Source organism: Salvelinus fontinalis, chromosome 9 (genome assembly GCF_029448725.1).
Source record: "Salvelinus fontinalis isolate EN_2023a chromosome 9, ASM2944872v1, whole genome shotgun sequence".
NCBI classification, from domain to species: domain Eukaryota; kingdom Metazoa; phylum Chordata; class Actinopteri; order Salmoniformes; family Salmonidae; genus Salvelinus; species Salvelinus fontinalis.
In genome coordinates this window covers 23,510,943-23,536,839 of record NC_074673.1, presented here as the reverse complement: position 1 = coordinate 23,536,839, position 25,897 = coordinate 23,510,943, and the positions used below count along the sequence as shown (strand labels likewise).

At 42.1% G+C, this 25,897-nt stretch overlaps 1 protein-coding gene across 5 annotated transcripts in view; it reads right to left on the bottom strand.

Moving 5' to 3' along the window:
- The window catches only part of LOC129862280 (furin-like), a 269,061-nt gene extending 243,228 nt beyond the window's left edge, over positions 1-25,833 (bottom strand). For 4 of the 5 annotated variants that reach the window (XM_055933770.1, XM_055933773.1, XM_055933772.1 and 1 more), the window contains exon 1: positions 21,977-25,833. The gene's annotated coding sequence lies outside the window, so the exon portion shown is untranslated. The other variant, XM_055933771.1, reaches the window with a different exon arrangement.
- Positions 25,834-25,897: the final 64 nt, after the last annotated feature.

Genomic DNA, 25,897 nt, shown 5'->3' with positions numbered 1-25,897 from the left:
TCTATACCATCTACTGAATCTTGCCTACGTTCGGCCATCGCTCATCCATATATTTATATGTACATTTTCTTATTCATTCCTTTACAATTGTGTGTAAAAGGTAGTTGCTGTGAAATTGTTAGATTACTTGTTAGATATTATTGCATGGTCGGAACTAGAAGCACAAGCATTTCACTACACTCGCATTAACATCTGCTAACCATGTGTATGTGAACAATAAAATTGGATTTGATTTGATTAAAACACATAAGATGTGTCTATATATGGAACAATTCACATCTAAAAATGTTAACCAATCAATTGGTCAAAAGAACAGACGATTCTCGTTGAACAAGATGTGTTTAGGGACAGCCCTAGGTTTTACACACACATTCAGGAGTGTGCAAGCTAAAGAGAGAGAGTGTAAATTACAGAGCAGAGGGGAAGGAGAAAATCAATTCACTCCCCTGGATGTCGCCCTGCATAGCCACAGTGTTCCTGAGAGCATCAGAAACAGAGGTGAACCTCAAGAGTGGGGGGGGGGGGGGGGGTCTGACAGAGAAGGCGAAAGAGGGAGAGAGAGTGAGAGACAGCGAGAGAAATAGAGAGAGGAGCAAACACAAAATTATGCAACTAACAATCTCTCTCTCTCTCTCCACCCTCTCTCATTTAGTCTACTACAGTGATGAACAAAAGCCTCAGATCAGATTAAAACAGCCCTTCCGTTAGATAGCTTCATTCCAGACTGAAACTCAAACTGTCACAATTAGATATACTGTAGGTGCTCATTACTGGACTGAAATGAGAAGAGGCTGAAAGGAATGGGGCAAGCATGCCAATAAAATTACATTTCTGATAATTATCACTAACAGTGCTTGCTGAAACTTCTGTATACTAACAACAGACCTGCAAGTCTGGCTCCCTGAAACTGTGATACAGCCCATTACTGTGATCAGGGTACAATGAACAATTTGTTAATTTCTTCTCGTACCTCAATGAGGCTGCTATCCTAGAAGAGAAAGTAGACTAGACCTGAAGGCATTTCTGTTCTGCTGAAAATTCAAATTTGCTGCTTCATTCTTTGAATTAAGCTGCTATGTTTATTGTTTGTTTCCTAAGAAACATTTCATAACTGAATTTCAAAAAGGAAGACACAGCTTGCGTACATCCTGTAGTAATAAGAAAAACACAGAGCAAGCATTTCAATACTCACCAGGGCTATATATTAGCTGGAGCTCCCAAATGTAAAAATATTTAGTACCAGAAAAAGAGATTGATTAAAATGTATTTGATTTAGATATAGCCTACATTAGTCCAATATTAGTCTGATTAATCAGGCTCTATGTCACGTCCTGACCATAGTTCTTGTGTGTTTTGCTTGTTTAGTGTTGGTCAGGACGTGAGCTGGGTGGGCATTCTATGTTGTGTGTCTAGTTTGTCTGTTTCTGTGTTCAGCCTAATATGGTTCTCAATCAGAGGCAGCTGTCAATCGTTGTCCCTGATTGAGAATCATATATAGGTGGCTTGTTTTGTGTTGGGGATTGTGGGTGGTTGTCTTCTGTCTTTGTGTTCTGCACCAGATAGGACTGTCTCGGTTTTCACATTTGTTATTTTGTATTTTGTATAGTGTTCACGTTATTGGTTCTTCTGTATTAAATCATGTTGAACACTAGCCGCGCTGCATTTTGGTCCTCTCCTTCACCCCAGGAAGAAAGCCGTTACACTCTACACAATTAATTGGTATATACACCCTGAGAAATCTGTGTGCAAAATTTAGTAAATGTTCCTTATTGAGAAATCATGTGACTAAACTGAATAAAAATAAGAAACTACACTATAAAACAAAGATACATTAAATAAAGAATGATAGAAAAAAGCTTTGGAGCACCTTAAATTAAATTCTGGGGAAAAGGGCAAACTCAGCTTCATCATTCACTGAATCAGATGGCTCATTCATCACAAAACCAACTGATATTGCCAACTACTTTAATAATTTTTTCATTGGCAAGATTAGCAAACTTAGGCATGATATACCAGCAACAAATGCTGACACTACACATCCAAGTATATCTGACCAAATTATGAAAGACAAGCATTGTAATTTTAAATTCCATAAAGTTAGTGTGGAAGAGGTGAAAGAATTATTGTTGTCTATCAACAATGACAAGCCACCGAGGTCTGACAACTTGGATGGAAAATTACTGAGGATAATAGTGGAAAATATTGTCACTCGTATTTGCCATATTTTCAATTTAAGCCTACTAGAATGTGTGTGCCCACAGGTTTGGAGGAAAGCAAAAGTCATTCTGCTACCTAAGAATAGTAAAGCCCCCTTCACTGGCTCAAATAGCTGATCAATCAGCCTGTTACCAACCCTTAGTAAACTTTTAGAAAAAAATGTGTTTGACCAGATACAATGCTATTTTACAGTAAACAAATTGACAACAAAGTTTCAGCATGCTCATAGAGAAGGACATTCAACAAGCACAGCACTCACACAAATGACTGTTGATTGGCTGAGAGAAATTGATGATAAAAAGAGTGTGGGGGCTGTTTTGTTAAACTTCAGTGCGGCTTTTGACATTATCAATCATAGTCTGCTGCTGGCAAAACTTATGTGTTATGGCTTTACGCCCTGCTATATTGTGGATAAATAGTTACCTGTCTAACAGAACACAGAGGGTGTTCTTTAACTTCTTTGGGCTCATTTGGACGCTAGCGTCCCACCTCGACAACATCCGGTGAAATTGCAGAGCGCCAAATTCAAATTACAAAAATAGTAATAATAAACATTCATGAAAATACAAGTGTTATACATCGGTTAAAAGATTAACTTCTTGTTAATCCAGCCGCTTTATCAAATTTCAAAAAGGCTTTATGGCGAAAGCATACCATGAGATTATCTGAGGACAGCGCCCCGCATACAAAAGCATACAAACATTTTCCAACCAAGCAGAGGCATCACGAAAGTCAGAAATAGCGATAAAATAAATCACTTACTTTGAAGATCTTCCTCTGTTGGCAATCCAAAGAGTCCCAGCTACACAATAAATGGTTGTTTTGTTCGATACAGTCCCTCTTTATATCCCAAAAACTCAGTTTTGTTGGCTCAAAGGCGGTCAAAACATGCAGACAAATACATCCTAATAGTACCAGTAAAGTTCGTTGAAGCATGTCAAACGATGTTAATAATTAATCCTCAGGTTGTCAATTATCTAAATAATCAATAATATTTCAACCGGACAATAGCGTATTCAATAGAAAGGAAAAAGAACGACGAGCGCACACACAGTCACGCACGCAAACCAGTACTGTGTGATTCCATAGACCAATTACCAAAAGGTCTTAATCTTCATAATTTTTCAGAGAACAAGCCTGAAACCATGTCTAAAGACTGTTGACATCTAGTGGAAGCCATAGGAACTGCAATCTGGGCACTAAACCCCTATATAGTCAATAGGCTTTCAATGGAGAACCACTCACATCAAAAGAATCCCAATTCCTGGATGGATTTTCCTCTGGTTTTCGCCTATCATATCAGTTATGTTATACTCAGACATTATTTTAACAGTTTTAGAAACTTCTGCTTCCAATTATATGCATATCCAAGCTTTTGGGCCTGAGTAACAGGAAGTTAACTTTGGGCACGTCAGTCATCCGAAATTCCGAATACTGCCCCCTAGCCCAAAAAGGTTAATGGAAACCTCTCCAACATAATCCAGGTAGAATCAGGAATTCCCCAAGGCAGCTATCTAGCCTCATTACTTTTTTCAAACTTTACTAATGAATTGCCACTGGCTTTGAGGAAAGCCATAGTGTCTATGTATGTGGATGACTCAACACTATACTGTACATGTCAGCAACTACAGCGACTGAAATGACTGCAACACTTAACAAAGAATTGCAGCTAGTTTAATAAGAGTGTGTGGTAAGGAATAAGTTAGCCCTAAATATTTCTAAAACTAAAAATATTGTATTTGGGACAAATCATTCACTATACCCTAAACCTCAACTAAATCTTATAATAAATAATGTGGAAATTGAGCAAGTTGAGGTGACTGTTGTCATGATAAAAACATATTAATACAACAGTAGCTAAGATGGGGAAAAGTCTGTCCACGATAAGGCGCTGCTCTGCCTTCTTGAGAGCACTGTCAACAAGGCAGGTCCTACAGGCCCTAGTTTTGTAGCACCTGGACTACTGTTCAGTCGTGTGGTCAGGTGCCGCAAAAAAGGAAAATTGCAATTGGTTCAGAACAGGAAAACACACCCTTTGATGTACACAGAGAGCTAATATTAATAATATGCATGCCAATCTCTCCTGGCTCAAAGTGGAGGAGCGATTGACTTCATCACTACTTGTATTTATGAGAGGTATTGACATGTTGAATGGACAACCATGCATACTCCAAAAGACATGCCACAAGAGGTCTCTTCACAGTCCCCAAGTCCAGAACAGACTATGAAAGGTGCACAGTACTACATAGAGCCATGACTACATGGAATTCTATTCCACATGAAGTAACTCATGCAAGCAGTAAAATTGGATTTAAAAAACAGATAAGGAACAGCGGGGACTGTGAAGCAACACAAACATAGGCACAGACACATGCATACACACATATACGATAACATATGCACTGTACAAACATGTACACATGGATTTTGCACTGTACATATGTGGTAATGGTGGAGTAGGTGTCACGTTCTGACCTTAGTTCTTTTGTATTTTCTTTGTTTTAGTACGGTCAGGGCGTGAGTTGGGTGGGTTATCTATGTTTTGTGTTTCTATGTTGTGTTTTTGTTTGGCCTGATATGGTTCTCAATCAGAGGCAGGTGTTAGTCATTGTCTCTGATTGAGAACCATATTTAGGTAGCCTGTTTTCTGTTGTGTTTTGTGGGTGGTTGTCTTCTGTGTTTGTGTGTTCCACACGGAACTGTTTCGGTTTTCTTATCTATTCACTTTGTTATTTTTGTATTGTTGTCGTGTTCAGTATTATTAAATATAATGGACACTTACCACGCTGCGCATGGTCCGACCTTTCTTACTCCTCGTCAGATGAGGAGGACGAATTCCGTTACAGTAGGGGCCCGAGGGCACACTGTTGTTTTGAAATCTGTGAATGTATTGTGTATTTTTTTTTTCATTGTATAAACTGCCTTAATTTTGCTGTACCCCAGGAAGAGTAGCTGCTGCCTTCGCAGTAGCTAATGGGGAACCATAATAAATGCAAATTCAAACACAAGCCAGAACATTGAATAAAACTACATTTAAACTTGCTCTACTGGTTGTCTGTGCGGTTTGTCCTTCTGCTGTGCAAACATTTTGACAAAATATCCACATAGTAGTGTTATTAACCCAACATTCAGTACGCTGGTCTGTATATCGATTTATACTTCCGGTTTTTATTTTCAATACTTGTAACGGCTGTCGCTCTCCTCATCCTCGGATGAGGTGAGGAGAGAAGGATCTTCAGACCAAAACGCAGCTTGCGGGAAATAAGCCATCTTTTTATTTATAACAACGATGAAGATGGCAACACGAAAACAAACAAAACACTTTCAAAAATACAAAATAAGAAAACGACGTAGAACGAAACCTGAACATAAACTTACATAACTAAACATAAACTCACGTACAGGAAACAGACGACATCGAAACGAAACAAACAAACGCTACAGTCCCGTGTGGCACGAACATACATACTGACACGGAAGACAATCACCCACAACGAACACTGTGACAACGCCTACCTAAATATGACTCTTAATTAGAGGAACGCCAAACACCTGCCTCTAATTAAGAGCCATACCAGGTAACCCAAAACCAACACAGAAACAGAAAACATAGAATGCCCACCCAACCTCACGTCCTGACCAACTAACACACATAACAACTAACATAAATAGGTCAGGAACGTGACATTACCCCCCCCACAAGGTGCGAACTCCGGACGCACCAGCACAAAGTCTAGGGGAGGGTCTGGGTGGGCATCTAACCACGGTGGTGGCTCAGGCTCCGGGCGCGGTTCCCACCCCACCATAATCCATCCTAGCTTCCTCCCTCCAAGAATGTCCACCCTCTTTTTTCCCCCACAAAATCCTCTTAATAACATACCTAATAAGGACAACACCGGGACAGAGAGATAAATCAAGACAGAGGGATAGATAAGAATATAGAGGTAGATGAAGATAGAGAGGGAGATCAGGATAGAGGGGCAACTCCGGACTGAAAGGCAGCTCCGGACAGAGAGACAGCTCTGGACTGATGGGCAGTTCTGGGTATCTAGCCTTTTCAGGCTGAAGGGCAGCTCATGGCTGACTGACGAATCTCGACGCTCATGGCTGGCTGACGGCTCTCGACGCTCATGGCAGGCTGACGGCTCTCGACGCTCATGGCAGGCTGACGGCTCTCGACGCTCATGGCAGGCTGACGGCTCTCGACGCTCATGGCAGGCTGACGGCTCTCGACGCTCATGGCAGGCTGACGGCTCTCGACGCTCATGGCGCTCTGACGGCTCTGGCTGCTCATGGCGCTCTGACGGCTCTGGCTGCTCATGGCGCTCTGACGGCTCTGGCTGCTCATGGCTCGCTGGCGGCTCTGGCAGATCCTGTCTGGTTGGCGGCTCTGGCAGATCCTGTCTGGTTGGCGGCTCTGGCAGATCCTGTCTGGTTGGCGGCTCTGGCAGATCCTGTCTGGTTGGCGGCTCTGGCAGATCCTGTCTGGTTGGCGGCTCTGGCAGATCCTGTCTGGCTGACGGCTCTAGCGGCTCCTGTCTGGCTGACGGCTCTAGCGGCTCCTGTCTGGCTGACGGCTCTGTAGGCTCATGGCAGACGGGCGGCTTTGCAGGCTCATGGCAGACGGGCGGCTTTGCAGGCTCCTGGCAGACGGATGGCTCAGACGGCGCTGGGGAGACGGATGGCTCAGATGGCGCTGGGAAGACGGATGGCTCAGATGGCGCTGGGGAGACGGATGGCTCAGATGACGCTGGGGAGACGGATGGCTCAGATGGCGCTGGGGAGACGGATGGCTCTGGCCGGATACGGTGCACTGTAGACCTGGTGCGTGGTGCCGGAACTGGAGGCACCGGGCTAAGGATAAGCACCTTCCTACTAGTGCGGGGAGCAGGGACAGGGCACACTGTATTCTCAAAGCCCACTCTATAACTGATGCGTGGTACCGGCACTGGTGACGCCGGGCTGAGGACAAGCACATCAGGATTAGTAGGGGGAGAAGATACAGTTTGTACAGGGCTCTGGAGACGCACTGGTAGCTTAGTGCGTGGGGCCGGAACTGGAGGCACCGGGCTAGATACACGCACTACAGGGAGAGTGCGTGGAGGAGGAACAGGGCTCAGGATACGCACTGGTAGCCTAGTGCGTAGTGTAGACACTGTAGGTACTAGGCTGGGGCGGGGAGGTGGTGCCGGAAATACCGGACCGTGGAGACGTACTGGCACTCTTGAGCATTGAGCCTGCCCAACCTTACCTGGTTGAATGCTCCCGGTTGCCCGACCAGTGCGGGGAGGTGGAATAACCCGCACCGGCCTATGTAGGCGAACCGGGGAAACCATGCGTAAGGCAGGTGCCATGTATGCCGGCCCGAGGAGACGCACTGGAGACCAGACGCGTTGAGCCGGCCTCATGACACCTGGCTCAATACCCAATCTAGCCCTCCCAGTGCGGGGAGGTGGAATAACCCGCACTGGGCTATGCACTCGTACAGGAGACACCGTGCGCTCTACTGCGTAACACGGCGCCTGCCCGTACTCCCGCTCTCCACGGTAAGCCTGGGAAGTGGGCGCAGGTCTCCTACCTGCCCTTGGCCCACTACCTCCTAGCCCCCCCCAAGAAATTTTTGGGTGTTACTTACGGGCTTTTTTGGCTTCCGTGCCAGACGCGTTCCCTCATAGCTCCGGTTCCTCTCTCCGGTAGCCTCTGCTCTCCTCCGTGCCTCCAGCTCAGCTTTGGGACGGCGATATTCTCCCTGCTGTGCCCATGGACCTCTCCTGTCCAATATTTCCTCCCAAGTCCAGAAATCCTTGTTGCCCTGTCGAGCTTTCCCTTGCCGCTTGGTCTTAGCGTGGTGGGTGATTCTGTAACGGCTGTCGCTCTCCTCATCCTCGGATGAGGTGAGGAGAGAAGGATCTTCAGACCAAAACGCAGCTTGCGGGAAATAAGCCATCTTTTTATTTATAACAACGATGAAGATGGCAACACGAAAACAAACAAAACACTTTCAAAACTACAAAATAAGAAAACGACGTAGAACGAAACCTGAACATAAACTTACATAACTAAACATAAACTCACGTACAGGAAACAGACGACATCGAAACGAAACGAAACAAACAAACGCTACAGTCCCGTGTGGCACGAACATACATACTGACATGGAAGACAATCACCCACAACGAACACTGTGACAACGCCTACCTAAATATGACTCTTAATTAGAGGAACGCCAAACACCTGCCTCTAATTAAGAGCCATACCAGGTAACCCAAAACCAACACAGAAACAGAAAACATAGAATGCCCACCCAACCTCACGTCCTGACCAACTAACACACATAACAACTAACATAAATAGGTCAGGAACGTGACAATACTGATGCAATTCGCACGTGACAAACACTTGCACAACACGGCCGAGCCTAACCGAACCAAAGATCGAACTGCAAACACTTCTAGCTGATTTAAAGGAAACGTGCTTTGATTACATTTGGCTATTGTTTACATATTGTGCATCACATGCAGTTAGTCAAGAGATTAAAAATACAAGCGACAGAACCTACCACCGCCTCAAAAAGTGGGGTAAACAACACTTTCCTGTGGATACCTTATCTCCACCTCCTACCTCCAAAAGGACCAACAGCACGTACAACCAGTAAAGTAACCTAGAGGTCTTCACGGATCCACCTGTACCAGAATACCCGAGACCCAATCCGGGGAACGAGCAGGTTCAGATCCAGAATTCTAAATAATGTCACGGGTCTGGGTCAGTTCTGACTGTCACGGGTCTCGGGTATGTGTAATTTTAACTGACTTGTATGGAAGGGCCCATACAGACCTGAACACGACTGCTGCAGTAGAGAGAGAGCGATGTTATAATTTATGCTGCTGCTCTTGCTTTTCACAAGAGTGGAGCGTGGCACATGTAGCTTGTTGTTGGCCAATCATAAGTCATCAAAGTGGCAATAGGCTACAGTCATAGAGCCTCGCTCCATGTGTGGCAAAAGTTGAAGATGGAATTAATATGACGGAATTAAAAGTTAAAGGAGAAGGATCGGCTACAACGACCAAGAGCAAACAGGTAGTCAAGCTGCTTCTTAATATTGTGAATGGAGTTGTTGTTATTTGTAACTGTAGGATGAGAAAGTGCATGCACTGAAGCCTCAGTTAGCTAGCTAATGTTAGCTAGCTTAACTAGCTTCCCCCGGTTTGATGCAGTCCAAAACAGCTACTACGTAATCATATTTCATGATAAATAAACTAGCTATAGCAGTTATTAGTCTACTATAGCCCGAGTCGGCTTAGTTGGTTGTTATCTCTAGTCTCTCCCTCCCTCCTCCCTGGACCGGTGAAGACCTCAAATATCATTTTATTAAACATTCTGGCTTGTAAAGACTTTTGCGTCATTTTTACAACGACTTGTTTCAGACTGATAGCCATGGAGTAACCATGGTAGTGGTCAGATTTTTAGACAAGGCCAATATCTGAATTCTACTTTTGAAATACCTCTCCTGAAGTAGCTATCCAGGAGCCCCTTTCCTTTCTTATAATGCCATCTTAAAACATACTGGTCAAGTCACCAGGTTGTTATCCAGCTAATATCGAAAACCCCGAATGTATTTGCATTGTGATTGGTCCCTGAACCCCAGGAGTCTATTTTGAAATATATAAAAACGCCTCCTTAAAGGTGCAATCAGTAGTTGAAACAATAACAAAGCGGCACCCCCGTTTCTGTAAAAAGCTGAGGAATAGTCTTGGAGAAATGTAACTACTCTCAAATGCATAGACAGGGGTATGGATGTAGGACTGACCATACATGATATCAGAATTATAGTTTTAACCATGTTTTGAGGCTATACAGTGTTGTTTTTTTTACATTTACTTTGTTTACAAAAATTTGAGTAAAACAAGCGTATATTTGGAGTTCTGATGTGGTACGACTGTTGAACTTAGCTCATGAGCATCATTTCTAAGTTATATTCTTCAAGTCCAAAAATGGATGTAGCAAGTGTAGATTGCCCCTTTAATGTTAATTTCTGTAAAACTGATAAGGGCTAAAGACTGACTTTCTGAATTTACTCTTCACTCTCACATGAGGTAAAATTATACAACTCCTGACTTTGCTCACGATTTGTGCCGCTCAAATAATTCAAATGCAAAGAGAGTTGGAGCAAACAGGACACACGAAACAGGACACAACTTTCCATTCATAGTTTTTCTGCGAGTAAAGTCATATCGTATGTTTTTTTAAATCACTACAGCTGTGATGGACAAAGATGTTCGGTACAATTTTTAAAATGCCAACAGATAATTTGTTTGTTCGACATGTGGGATCTTTTTGTGTCTGTAAAATGAATTATGCTAGAAATGGCAGTGGAAGCGCTTTTATTTGGAAAAATGTATATAATAACCATCATATCGAAATAAACTTGGAGTCAGATGAGGATATGGTGTGTGGTCCTCCCACTACGACTCGGGAAACCATGCAGATTATTAGGCACCAGATTAAATAAATTATGAACTTCACAGAGTGGTGAAAGTGCACGGTGATATTGATGCTCCTTTCCAATAAATATCAACAGTCTTTTTGGCGTGTTCGCTTAGCAATCCCCCTGGAATAAAGACCTCCTCCATTCCTGTCATTATTGAAAGAGATTGTGATATCTCACATCTCAAAATAGGGTTACTTAATCCCTCACTTCCAAGGCAGTTATTGTCAATGAACTAATCACTGATAATAATCTTGATGTGATTGGCCTGACTGAAACATGGCTTAAGCCTGATGAATGTACTGTGTTAAATGAGGCTGTAACGAACGTCGTCGGGAGAAGGAGAAGAGGACCAAGGTGCAGCGTGGTAAGTGTTCATATTTTTAATCAATAAACTGAACCAAAACAACAAAAGACGACAAAAGAACAGTTCTGTAAGGTGACGACACACACTAAACAGAAAATAACCACCCACAACCAAAGTGGGAAAACAGGCTACCAAAGTATGGTTCTCAATCAGAGACAACGATTGACAGCTGCCTCTGATTGGGAACCATATCAGGCCAAACACATAGAAATAGAAAACATCCCTGACCAAACAAAAAATAGAAACATACAAAGCAATCTATGGTCAGGGCGTGACAGAGGCCTCTCCTCCTGGTTATACTAGTGACCATATCCCCCGCACATCCATCAAAGGCGGAGGTGTTGCTAACATTTACGATATCAAATTTCAATATCCCCAAAAAATGACTGAGTTTTCGTCTTTTGAGCATCTAGTCATGAAATCTATGCAGGCTACTCAATCACTTTTTATAGCTACTGTTTGCAGGCCTCCTGGGCCATATACAGCGTTCTTCACTGAGTTCCCTGAATTCCAAATCGGACCTTGTAGTCATGGCAGATAAAATTCACATTTTTGGTGACTTTAATATTCACATCGAAAAGTCCACAGACCCACTCCAAAAGGCTTTCGGAGCCATCATCGACTTGTCCAACATGTCTCCAGACCTACTCACTGCCACAGTCATACTCTGGACCAAGTTTTGTCCCATGGAATAAATATTGTGGATCTTAATGTATTTTCCTCATAATCCTGGACTATCAGACCACCAATTTATTACATTTGCAATCGCAACAAATAATCTGCTTAGACCCCAACCAAGGATCATCAAAAAGTCGTGCTACAAATTCCCAGACAACCCAAAGATTCCTAGATGCCCTTCCAGACTACCTCCACCTACCCAAGGACGTCAGAGTACAAAAATCAGTTAACCACCTAACTGAGGAACTAAATGTAACATTGCGTAATACCATAGATGCAGTCGCCCTAGATGCACTAGGCTACGGTCACAAGATGCAGGCCTCCTTATTGTCCCTAAAATTTCTAAGCAAACAGCTGGAGGCAGGGCTTTCTCCTATAGAGCTCCATTTTTATTGGATGGTCAGCCTTTCCATGTGAGAGACGCAGACTCGGTCTCGACCTTTAAGCCATGAGGACTCATCTCTTCAGTAGGTCCTATGATTGAGTGTAGTCTGGCCCAGGGGTGTGAATGTGAATGGAAAGGCACTGGGGCAACGAACCACTCTTGCTGTCTCAGCCTAATTCTCTCTCCCTCCCCTCCCGGAGGACCTGAGCCCTGGGACCATGCCTCAGGACTACCTGGCCTGATGACTCCTTGCAGTCCCAAGTCTACCTGGTCGTGCTGCTGCTCCAGTTTCAACTGTTCTGCCTGCGTCTATGGAACCCTGACCTGTTCACCGGACGTGCTACCTTTTCCCGGACCCGCTGTTTTCAACTCTCTCTCTCTCTACCGCATCTGCTGTCTCTAACTTTAAATGCTTGGCTATGAAAAGCCAACTGACATTTACTCCTGAGGTGCTGACCTGTTGCACCCTCTATAACCACTGTGATTATTATTATTATTTGACCCTGCTGGTCATCTATGAACGTTTGAACATCTTGGGCATGTACTGTTATAATCTCAACCCGGCACAGCCAGAAGAGGACTGGCCACCCCTCAGAGCCTGGTTCCTCTCTAGGTTTCTTCCTAGGTTCCTGCCTTTCTAGGGAGTTTTTCCGAGCCACCGTGCTTCGACATCTGAATTGCTTGCTGTTTGTAGTTTTAGGTTGGGTTTCTGTATAGCACTGTGTGACATTGGCTGATGTAAGAAGGGCTTTATAAATACATTTGATTGATTGATATGTGCACAAATCAAAGTGTAATCATGTAGTATGTTTTTGCAAGTACAAAGTTCAGTTCGAATTGCGCAATGATACAGTGTACCAAGTGTTGGGACTACAACATAATAGTTGTAACTCAAACCCTCACTTTTAATAAAAGTACAGAATGAATATCCATGCAAAATTATACAGGGCAATAGGCATTTTTAGCTAACCTGAAGAGGGCTTTATAAATACATTTTATTAATTGGTGACATGATGATTGATGCTTGACTGCCGTTTGACAAATACAAATATTCTCAAGCTTTTCCATAATAATCTCATCATGTAGACTAGTCTATTTTATTTTAACCAGGCAAGTCATTTAAGAACAAATAATTAATTACAATGGATGCCTACACCAGCCCAAACTCGGATGGTGCTGGGCCAATTGTGCGCCGCTCTATGGGATTCCCAATCACGGTCGGTTGTGATACAGCCTGGCTTCGAACCTGGATGTTTGTAGTGAAACTTCCAGCACTGAGATGTAGTGGCTTAGACCACTGCGCCACTCGGGGGACCAACTGCACTGTATCTGCGAGCTGTTGGCTAGAACACACGTGCCAAGACCAGAGAGGGCACATTTGCTATTTAACGTATCAGTTTTTGTGACAAAATGGGCGGTAGAGTTGAAAATGCGATGGAAACACATTTGACTTTAGATTTTTATTTAGTACATGAAAACTTAACACACAAAATATTTTTTTTGTGCACTATGTCATAATTTACAGATTTTTATCTGTAACATGTCTGTTTGGTGGAAACACACCCGTGTTGGAAAAAGTGCATATTTTCTTAATGCTGATTTTAGAATAATTGCATGAAAATCTGCTCGCCAATTGGATGGAAACCTAGCTAATGATACACATTTAATTATACCATGGCACAAATAGAATTTTGCCATTCAATGTATTATCTGGGTGAATATTTTAGCTAGTTTGTAAACGGCCTATATGCATCTACAATGCAGCATATTGCATATCTGCCCACACAAAAAAGTCTAGCACTAATGATGGAGTTGTTTTAGGAGTAGGATGATGCTGTTTTGCTCAAAGACTCAGTGAAGCAGATAGTTCCTTATCAGCCCTCTCTTTAAATACAGTAGCTTTGCATGACCCTGCCCCCCCCCCATTTTCCCTGCTGACTTGAGTTACAGTTACTCCTATAATACATTTACATTTTAGTCATTTAGCAGGCACTCTTATCCAGAGCGACTTACAGTTATAGACTGATAGTTACTTACAGCTAAAGGGATTCTCCGGTACTGGCCCACATGGAGGAAAATGTAGGGAAAATGGCGCAGCGCAGCTTCCAGAAAAAGAGTTGCTTTCAAACTAGGGATTTTGTGGCGAATTTAATAATTCTGCTCATAGATTATGCATGTATGAGCTACACATTGACACATCCAGCCCAAAGCGGGAGGTTTAAAAAATAATTTGAAGTTGGCAAAGTTCTGGAGCACGTCTTTAACACCCTCTGGTCCCTAGATGAGCACCACTACCGACTATAAAAAGATAACCACCCAATTCAACCCCCTACAGCCCTCACCTCTTTTGGCACTGATCTGAAACAGGTGGATATGTGGAAGCAGAAATATGGAAAAACTCAATCAAGGTGAAATACAGTAATAACATTGCTTAAACCGATCCATTCCTCTCAGATCTACTGGAGAACGTTAGGTAGCCGAAGCTATTGGTTTATGTTGAATTCAGCAGCATTACACTACTGAGAAGTGGAGGAGCTTAGCACATGTTTGAGTAATACCACACGTTGAATGTATATTCATTACTGTTTTAATGTGATCATAAAGTAGTTGGGCAGCAGCCATCTCACTGGCGGTAATTCTGTGTATCAGCAGTTGTAAAGGACACAAACCTCTCTTTCTCTCTGTGCTATCAGACTGAAAAGTGCTAAGGATAGATCAGTAGGCCTTTACAAGGCAGGTAGGTCGATTTTGTAAAACAATACATGAGAGAGGTGACAAAGTGATGCAGGAATAAACTACAGTTTCTCCTGTTGTTCAGGATGAGTAGTCAAGGCTGTATGAAACGTTTTCTCCCGATAGAGATTGGCAGGATTCTCAGGAGCCTAAACACCCACCCAGTGCTTTAGCCAACTCTTTTGTAGTAACAATGTAATTACTCTAGTCACAACATGGTGTGTGTGTGTGTGTGTGTGTGTGTGTGTGTGTGTGTGTGTGTGTGTGTGTGTGTGTGTGTGTGTGTGTGTGTGTGTGTGTGTGTGTGTGTGTGTGTGTGTGTGTGTGTGTGTGTGTGTGTGTGTGTGTGTGTGTGTGTGTGTGTGTTGCCACACCAATCCACCCAGCTCTGGTCGACTCAATCTTAGAAAGACTTATATTCAAGGAGTAGTGAAGCAGAGCATACCACCACACATCCTCTTTAGAGACACACTATGCTCATGGAGTGGAACAATGATCATCACAGCAGTAGACAGCACACAAACACCCTAACTGCAAGCATACAGTCAGACACGCACATGCACACCTGGCTGGAGGTCACCACACGGCAGGCAGTGACCTCGGCTCTCTTCATCAGTGTGTGGACCTGCTGTGTAAAGGTGAGTCAATGAGGCTGCCGTGACTAGGTACCACTCAGAAAGAGGGGGATAACTTCACACCACACACACAAAAACACACACACACAGTGGTGAGGTGCAAGCGTACAAAATGAGGCAACTAACAATCTCTCTCTCTCCATCCTCTCTCATTTAGTCTACTACAGTGTTGAACAAAAGCCTCAGTTGAGTTTAAAACAGCCCTTCCATTAGATAGCTTGACTCCAGACTGAACCTCAAACTGTCAAAATTAGATATAGGTTCTCATAACTGGACTGAAATGAGAAGAGGCTGAAAAGAGTGAGGCAAGCAGGCCAACGAAATTACAATGCTGATTATCACTATCAATGTTCGTTGAAACTTCTGTATACTAATGACAGACCTGCAAGTCTGGCTCCCAGAAGCTGTGATACACTCCAGTGATAAGGGTACAAATAACAATTTGTTCATTTCTTCTCGTACCTCAATGAGGATGCTTTCCTAGAAGAGAAAGTAGACTAGACCTGAAGGCACTCCAGTTCTGCTTAAAAGGAACATTCACTGCTTCCTTCTTTGAATTAGGCTGTAAGTTTATTGTTTGTTTTCTAAGAAACACTTCATAACTGACTATCAAAAAGGAAGACACAGCTTCCGTACATCCTGTAGTAATAAGAAAAACACAGGGAGCAAGCATTTTAATACTCACCAGGGCTCTTAGTTGGAGCTCCCAACTTTAAAAGTATTTAGGACCAGAAAAAGATATTCAATCAAATTGATTTGGCTTACATATAGCCTACATTAGGCCAATATTAGTCTGATTAATCAGGTTGAAATACACAATTCATTGGAATATACAGCCTGAGAAATTTGTGTGCAAAATTTCGAAGTGTTCCTTACAAGCCAGAATGTTGAGTAAAATTACCTTTAAATTTGCTCTACTGGTTGTCTGTGCGATTTGTCCTTCTGCTGCTGGAAAATGTTGAAAAAATACTGATGAAATTCGCACATGACAAACACTTGCACAATATGGCCGAGCATAACAGAACCACAGACTGAACAGCAAATACTTCCAGCTGAATGCAAGGAAACGTGCTTTGGTTACATTCGGCTATTGTTTATATATTGTACATCACGTGCAATGAATCAAGAGATAAAAAAATATAAGCGACAGAACCTACTGGCGCCTCAAAAAGTGGGGTAAACAACACTTTCCTGTGGATACCCTATCCCCACCTCCTACTGTCAGAAGGACCAACAGCATGTACAACCAGTAAAGTAACCTAAAAATAGAAGTCTTCACAGATCCACCTGTACCCGAATACTGAGACCCAATCCGGGACCTGAGTAGATCCGGTTCCAGAATTTTAAATAATATCACGGGTCTGGGTCGGCTCAGATATGATTGTCACGGGTCTCGAGCATGTGCAATTTTAACTGACTTGTCCGGAAGGGCCAGTACAGATCTGAACGCGACTTCTGCAGTAGAAGTCGCGTGCTCTCCCTCCCTCCTCCCTGCTCCCCATGTCACTTACTCACAGCACTGCCCATAACCCGCCTGCTAGAGTGGCACCTCTCTCCTTCCTCTCACGCCTTATCAGCTCCGGTTAATAAAGTAGCTTAAAAAATGCTTTTTCTGCTGTTTCCCTCACTCGGATCGGACTGGGTCTGTTTGGAAAGGGTCACTATATTATTTTATTTTTTATTTTAGGCATATCGGATCTGGGTGGGAAAGCCCCAGGCCCATATCGGAAAGGGTCCAACATTTTGGACCTGTGAAGACCTCTACCTCAAATATCATTTCATTCAGCATTCTGGCTTGTAGAGACTCCTACGTCTTTTTAACAGCGACTTCTTTCAGACCGATATCCATGGAGTAACCATCGTAACAGTCTGATGTTTAGGCAAGGCCAATATCCGAGTCCTACTATTGAAATACCTCTCCTGGAATAGCTATCCAGGAGCCCCTTTCCTTTCTTCCAATGCCATCTTAAAACATACTGGTCAAGTCACCAGGTTGTTAGCTAGCTAATGTCGGAAACCCAGAAGAAAATGTTATTAAGAGTCATAACTTTTGAAAGCCTAATCAGACTTGCTCATGCTCATGGTCTTACAAGTGACGTGCAAAGGGAAGTTAACGTTTACAGATTGAAAAATACTTTGCGTGTGTATTGATTACTGTTTTAATGTGATCATAGAGGAGTTGGGCAGCAGCCATCTCACTGGCGGTAATTCTGCGTAATAACAGTTGTAAATGACACCAACCTCTCTTTCTCTCTGTGCTACCAGCCCGAAAAGTGTGAAGCATTGATCAGTAGGACAGGTAGGCTGATTTTGTAAAATGATACAAGCGAGTAGCAATAAACAATCTCCTGTTGATGAGAATGAGTAGCCTAAAGTCAGATGTTTACATACACTCAATTAGTATTTGGTAGCATTGCCTTTAAATTGTTTAACTTGGGTCAAACATTTTGGGTAGTCTTCCACAAGCTTCCCACAATAAGTGAATTTTGGCCCATTCCTCCTGACAGAGCTGGTGTAACTGAGTCAGATGTGTAGGCTTCCTTGCTCGCACACACTTTTTCAGTTCTGCCCACAAATTTTCTATAGGGTTGAGGTCAGGGCTTTGTGATGGCCACTCCAATACCTTGACTTTGTTGTTCGTAAGCCATTTGCGACCAAGCTTTAATCTTCTGACTGATGTCTTGAGATGTTGCTTCAATATATCCACATAATTTCTCTCCCTCATGATGCCATCTATGTGTGAAGTGCACCAGTCCTTCCTGCAGCAAAGCACCCCAACAACATGATGCTGCCACCAGCGTGCTTCACGGTTGGGACGGTGTTCTTCGGCTTGCAAGCCTCCCACTTTTTACTCCAAACATAACAATGGTCATTATGGCCAAACAGTTCTATTTTTGTTTCATCAGACCAGAGGACATTTCTCCAAAAAGTACGATCTTTGTCCCCATGTGCAGTTGCAAACCGTAGTCTGGCCTTTTTATGGCGGTTTTGGAGCAGTGGCTTCTTTCTTGCTGAGCGGCCTTTCAGGTTATGTCGATATAGGACTCGTTTTACTGTGGATATAGATACTTTTGTACCTGTTTCCTCCAGCATCTTCACAAGGTCCTTTGCTGTTGTTCTGGGATTGATTTACACTTCTCGCACCAATGTACGTTCATCTTTAGGAGACAGAATGCATCTCCTTCCTGAACGGTATGACGGCTTCATGGTCCCATGGTGTTTATACCTGCGTACTATTGTTTGTACAGATGGACATGGTACCTTCAGGCGTTTGGAAATTGCTCCCAAGGATGAACCGGACTTGTGGAGGTCTAATATATTTTTTCTGAGGTATTGGCTGATTTCTTTTGATTTTCCCATGATGGCAAGCAAAGAGGCACTGCATTTGATGGTAGTCCATGAAATACATCCACAGGTACACCTCCAATTGACTCAAATGATGTCAATTAGCCTATCAGAAGCTTCTAAAGCCATGACATAATTTTCTGGAATTTTCCAAGCTGTTTAAAGGCACAGTCAAGTTAGTGTATGTAAACTTCTGACCCACTGGAATTGTGATAGATTATTTCACTTATAATTCACTCTGTCTGTAAACAATTGTTGGAAAAATTACTTGTGTCATGCACAAAGCAGATGTCCTAACCGACTTGCCAAAACTATAGTTTGTTACCAAGACATCCACCCAGCTCTGGACGACTTAATCTTAGAAAGGCTTATATTCAAGGAGTTTCTACTAGTGCTGAGCGATTAACCAACATTTTATTTATGTTATTAAAGAACTAATTGGCCGACGTTGGTTAAATTACCTGAAACCCATTTAGTTTCTCTTCAGAGAAATCAAATCATTCTCGAGAGATCTGAGAAATAAAGTGAAGAACTATGTGGGACGATGGGCTAAAGGGAGTTGTAGTTTTCATTAAGCAAATATTCAACCTAGTTCAGCGCAGAAACGTGGTAAATAACCACATTGACCATAATCCATTGCACCAGCTTTTTCTGGCTCATTGACGAATCAGAGAGGAAGAGGCAAAGCGAGAGGTTTCACTCTCACCAAAAGCTTTCCAAAATAAGCCCAATGGATTTACATAGGTGTATTTTGGACCTAAGCGTGTCTTCCCGCCTTTGGGACAACGACTCCCATTGTTAGGGCATAGACATGAGCATATCGTAATTGTATACAGATCTCTGGACGGATACACTTTTATGGCTGCTTCGTTAAGTTGGACACACACAGACCGCATACACCACATGAGAGAGGACATCCACAGGGACAGATGCAGTTCATAAAAGTATACCTTATTTACTTTGAATAACTACTAACATTATTTTGTCAGACAGCTCTGCAACATACTTAGGCAGGCTAGCTAAATAGGATGACTAAGACAGTACGGTGAGCATAAAACGTTAGATGGCCTGACTGGCTGACTGCTACTGCCTGAGCTGAGAAGAGACAAATAAGTCATCAAATAAAAACTAAGATATATACACAGCTGAAATGTTTTATTATTTCATAGTAATTTCCTATTTTTTTAATTGATATCCACCAAACGAGGACCTGACAGAGACAATGGAATATCTTCAATGTTTTGGCAATTGAATGTTCACTATTTTTGACTTTTGAATTAAAAAGCTCTAAAATCATTGTAACGTCCTTATTTCTTAAAACATTTCATGTACAAAAAAATAATCAAATGATTTGCTTTATAATTATACCGAAACAACCTCAAAAAGCACCAATTGCTCAGCACGAGTTTCTACTGAACTGCAGAGGAGTGAAGCAGAGCATACCACCACACATCTTCTCTAGAGACACACAATGCCCAGAGAGTGGAACAATGATCATCACAGCAGTGGGAAGCACACAAACACCCTAACTGCAAGCATACAGTCAGACACGCACATGCACACACACACACCTGAATAGAGGCCACCGCACGGCAGGCAGTGACCTCGGCTCTCTTCATCAGTGTGTGGACCTGCTGAGTAAAGGTGAGTCACTGAGACTGCGTAACTAGGTAAAACTCAATCTACTCTCTCTCTCTGAGCTCAGCTTACACTGTACAGAGGAGCAAACTGAAAAGGAAGGAATAATGCAGCAACTCTTCAAGGACAACGGTAGTGAACTCCCCCCCACCCCAAATGATTTGTTTTAAACCCACAGAAAAGCATTTTTTAAGTGAACTTTCTTTGTCCTTGAACAGCTGCTGAATTTCCCACTATTTTTCAGTCCCACTTAGCTCATGACTAGCTCTACTTAGGAATGCACAAAGTTAGAATGAATGCTGCCACCAGCCCATAGTACTGTATGGTGCATTAATCCACTGACACAGCCTGGGTCAATGCATTCCTCTAGATAATTGTATGTCAGCCTCTTACCATTCATTATATCACCTTATGAGTGACTTTATACCTCCTTATTACAGATGAACGAAACACCTAGGCACTCCCTATAGATCTGTGTCATCTAAATAAAGGCCATTTCCAAGTGAGTGTCATGTCAATAGGATTCAGGTCACTCTAGAAACTGTCCAGTCGATGTGTTCAACAGTTACACCCCGAGTTCAGCCAGTCAGAAGACAAGTTCACAGGCAAACAAAACAAGAGCTCCTGAATATTGGACATGATGAGCAGCCAAAACATGATGAGCAGCCAAAACATCTACTTTAAAAAGTGAAAATTGTGTCATGGAGAGTTAATCCTATTGGGAAAGCTCTGCGTATGTACAACTCTTGCACACTTCACTTTGGTGTTGCATGCTACAATAATGTATGACCTTGTTTTTACCCTGCTGAGATTCCTGTGGCATGAATGATCAGATATACAATAACCAGAAGAGGGATTAGCTGGGTCACAGAAATTACGTTTTAGAAGAAAACCTGACTCTCTTTATAATTCTGTCAATCAAGACTGTATTTGTTTCTTTGATATTCATCTAAATCCAGACCAGTAGTATTACGTCAGCTCATCTGTAAATCCTGATCTTGATATCAATGACATAGGATACAGAAAACGCCTATAACATAGTAATAAGACAGCAATACAAGTGCAAATCAGATGTACAATACAAAACTGATTCAGGTATTTATACAAAGGAACATTTATAAAAAGAAGGAACAAATAAATACACTAACACACACGCACAATCAACTATGTTGGAGGCAAGTAAATGTATCACACACTACAGACAAATAAATCAATATTTGACATTATGCCAAGATCTTACCAAGAGCTATTTCTTTGATGGGGACGTGCACTCAATCAGCAAGCGTTATAGGGCTGACTTCATGTCATCAAATAAAACATAGGCGCATCAGTCAGCTGGTCCTGTGTAGCTATAGCACCAATGTTCCCCCGAACTCCGAGCTCCAAATTGGTAAGTGAAGTAGCTATCTAGTATCGACAGTTCTGTCAGACACTGGAATAAAAGGCAGAGAATGCGCTCTTGCCTTGTAGTTCATATTACCATATATGCTTACCTGGTTAATTCGTTCCCTCCCACCCCGCTACTTCGGGATACCTCTCCAACCTCTTTCCTCAAAGAACAAAACAATACACGTTGGCTATGACATTTGAACCAATCTGTCGGATGAAATGTCCACGTCATGTCTCAGCTGCCCAGTTGACAGATCTCTCCTCCCGCGGCGTTGCTCAGGAACTCTGTGGAGTTACGTGTGTGGCATACTCAGACACCACTCAAGGTCCCCCCGTGTACCTTGGTACTGCAATATTGTCACTGCCACTCTGCTACACTTTGTTCGTAATAGACTTTCCTCGTCTTAATCGTTGTCTCGAACGAGTAGTACTTCAAAACCAGTTGTTTGTCTATGTAGCTAGCTAGGGCGTTCAAAACAGTTCCATGACATGCATACTGCTCCACTCGAACACACTAATATATTCAAAGCATGTTCTAAAATTATCAAAAGGTTATACATATACACAAAAGGTTACACAGAAACGGATATATTTGTCCACTTTGCTACCTATAATAAAATAGCAAAACCCCCAGAAAGTAGCTACGTCCACACTCCACTATTTTCATTGTTATATCTGTGCAGGGTTGCCAGGCAAGCTGACATTTCTAAAACAATGACTGTTAAAACCTGCCCTAAAGGCCTGAAAACTAGCCAAAAAACGTTTTCAAAGCAAGAGAGATGTTGCCATGTGTGTAAAATAAACCCTTTTCCCATAACGTTATCGAGACATTTAAGAAGGAATATCGTAGTAACTTGTAATGACGTTCGAAGCTAAATTCGGTTTTCCTCAAAATAATAATTACTGCCAGCTATGACATGGTGCAATAAAACAATTTGAATATGTTGCAAGAGAAAATATAATTTGCCCTTATTAAACTCACGAGACAATTTTCCATCAATGGATGTAAATGTAACTCGTTTGACTGCTATTATTAAGCATTAAGGCTCAAGGGTTTATGGTATTTGGCCAATATACCATAGCTAAGGGCTGTTTTTAAGCATGATGCAACGGCAAGTCTTGGACACACCCAACGATTTCAACTTTATATCCCATTTCAATATTATATTCCAAACAATCTTTTTTTAAATTAATTTAAAACAACTTTTGATAACCGTTTGTCCCTGAATGTCCTTTTAAAGACTGCTGGGATGTAAAATCTTGCATTATTCAAATAATATTTAGTGCAATTGTACATAATGGATTGTATGGAAAAGGAACAGCAAAGAAAGAAAAAGGTGAGTTAAAAAGAGGGGGGGTGGGGCAGTTACCCCGATACTAAAAAAAAAAATCCCTTTTTGAAAAATAACATTTCATGAAATAACAAAAAAAGTGTAAACTCTAGCCATTTATTTCCCTTTATAGTTAATTTGCCTAAGCATGACCTTCATTCACATACCAATTTTTTCCCCGAAACATCGCTTTTTTGTGTCAGCAATTAGACATTGTTCTTAGGGGGGTTAGTTACCCCCTAGTACCCTATAATTGTAAATAAATCCATTTTGCACATGTGTAAAACTATAGATAAATCCAACAGGGGAGTTTGAGTGGTGAACGTTGGACAGAGGATCTCGAAATCTCTGAGCAAGAAACACTTGGAGGAACTTGAAAAAATTAATGTTAGGCTATTTTCTGGCAATTGTGTTATTATGTGCCAGATGATAAGACTACAAACCGGCCATTTGCGAGATTGACTTGTCATTTCAATAGGCATAGGCTACAGACTAAAATCTGGGTTTATGATTGTAATTACATTTTGCCATGGTTTGCTTAGATAGCCGCTGATAGGCCTACTGTCACGTTCGTCATAATGATGAGACCAAGGTGCAGCGTGAGTAGAGTTCCACATAATTTTAATAAACTGAAACTCACCTAACAAAACAAACAACCAAACCAAACGTGACGCTACTGATGTGCAACTATACATAGACAAGATCCCACAACACAAATGAGGAAACCTAAATATGATCCCCAATCAGAGACAACGATAAACAGCTGTCTCTGATTGGGAACCATATCAGGCCAACATAGACATACAAAAAACATAGACATACAAAAACTAGAGTACCCACCCTAGTCACACCCTGACCTAACCAAAATATATAGAAAAACAGAAATATCTACGGTCAGGGTGTGACACCTACATCTCATTTCAGATAGTCTACAGTAGCCTAGACAAGATGTAGGCAAGATGTAAACTAAACGATTTAGCAGCTTGTTTAGTTAAAATGAACAGACTCATTAATTCAACATTAATAGGGAGGTGATTTAGAGGTAAGAAATGCTTGTTTCCCAATAGCCTGCTGTAATAAGCTACGAAGGATAGGGTCATCATTTCAATCACCGAATTAAATATTAATGATATGTACAGTACCAGTCAAAAGTTTGGACACACCTACTCATTCCAGGGTTTTTCTTTATTGGTTGGACCGCAGAGTGAAGGAAAAGCAGCCAACAAGTGCTCAGCATATGTGGGAACTCCTTCAAGACTGTTGGAAAAAGCTTTACTCATGAAGCTAGTTGAGAGAATGCCAAGAGAGTGAAAAGCTGTCATCAAGGCAAAGGGTGGCTACTTTGAAGATTCTAAAATCTATATGATTCCAAATCTATGATTCCATTCTATATCTAAAATGTACATGATTACATATGTGTTATTTCATAGATTTGATGTCTTCACTGTTATTCTACAATGTAGAAAATAGTAGAAATAAAGAAAAACCCTTGAATGAGTATGTGTGTCCTAACTTTTGATTGGTACTGTATATGAACTGAATATGTTTATTTTTTAGCCTAATCTTACTACTGTTACCATCAATCTAATGCATTCTAACAACTGATGGGCAATTTTGCTTGAGCTTTGATGACTTCTAATTGAATTTACTAAACATGTCCATTAATAATTGCATAACAACACATGTTTACAACAACAACAAACTGAAGTTATAGGCTGTTTATTAAATTGCTTTGCCAGCTCCAGGTAGGCTACACAAGGTCACATTGATTTGCAATGACCATTTTTTGGGGGGGGGGGGGGGGGGGGGGGGGGACTTTTTCTTTCCAATTCCGTGATGTTTTTGGTAGTTAGAGTCTTATCCCATCGCTGCAACTCGCGTACGGACTCGGGAGAAGCGAAGGTCGAGAGCTATGCGTCCTCAAACAAGACCCCGCCTATGATCAGTGATATCATAATTTCAAAATATTTATTGTATCAAACGGTAGCCTAAAGTAGGCTACAATGGCATATCAATTAATAGACTACTTGATAGCCAACGGAGGCAAATGTATCATTCTCCACAATTAATGTCCGTTTCATGGAGTACTTTTCTTCATAAAAGAACCACGCGAGGACGCTCTATAACTTTAATTTCAAATTTCCACTCGGGCAGCCCCCGAGACACAATAACTGAGCATACGTAAAACACTTCGCTTGATAACGTTTTCTTTAAGCAAAGTCAACCACCTCCGTGCGAATTTATTTAACCACCTCCGAGTGAATTTTTTGAGAAATGCCATGGCGGCCGCGGTGAAATTAGAAATAGCTCAAAAAACGTTTTCAAAGTATCCCAATTTACTAGAAAACTACGAACATGGCAACCTTGTATCTGTGCTACAGCACTACGTCACCGTTCGATCATAAGTGGAACGCCGCCACCTTGCGCAACCACAAACTGTTGTCTATGACCGCCATCTTCCGGATTTATACCATACGCTCATGCATAAACAATTGGTTCCGTTCAATGTTGTACGGTTGACTACTAGATGGTGCAAAAGAGCCATGCTTTTTATTCTGACACGCTTGCTCGCACACAAACCCCATGACAAGCAGCCGGGTTCAAGAGAAATAAACCAGCCCGTTTCCAGCCTAGTGGCTCAACTGTTAACACGGGTCAAAATTATCCCGGAATAAGGACAGCACGCATGTGCCG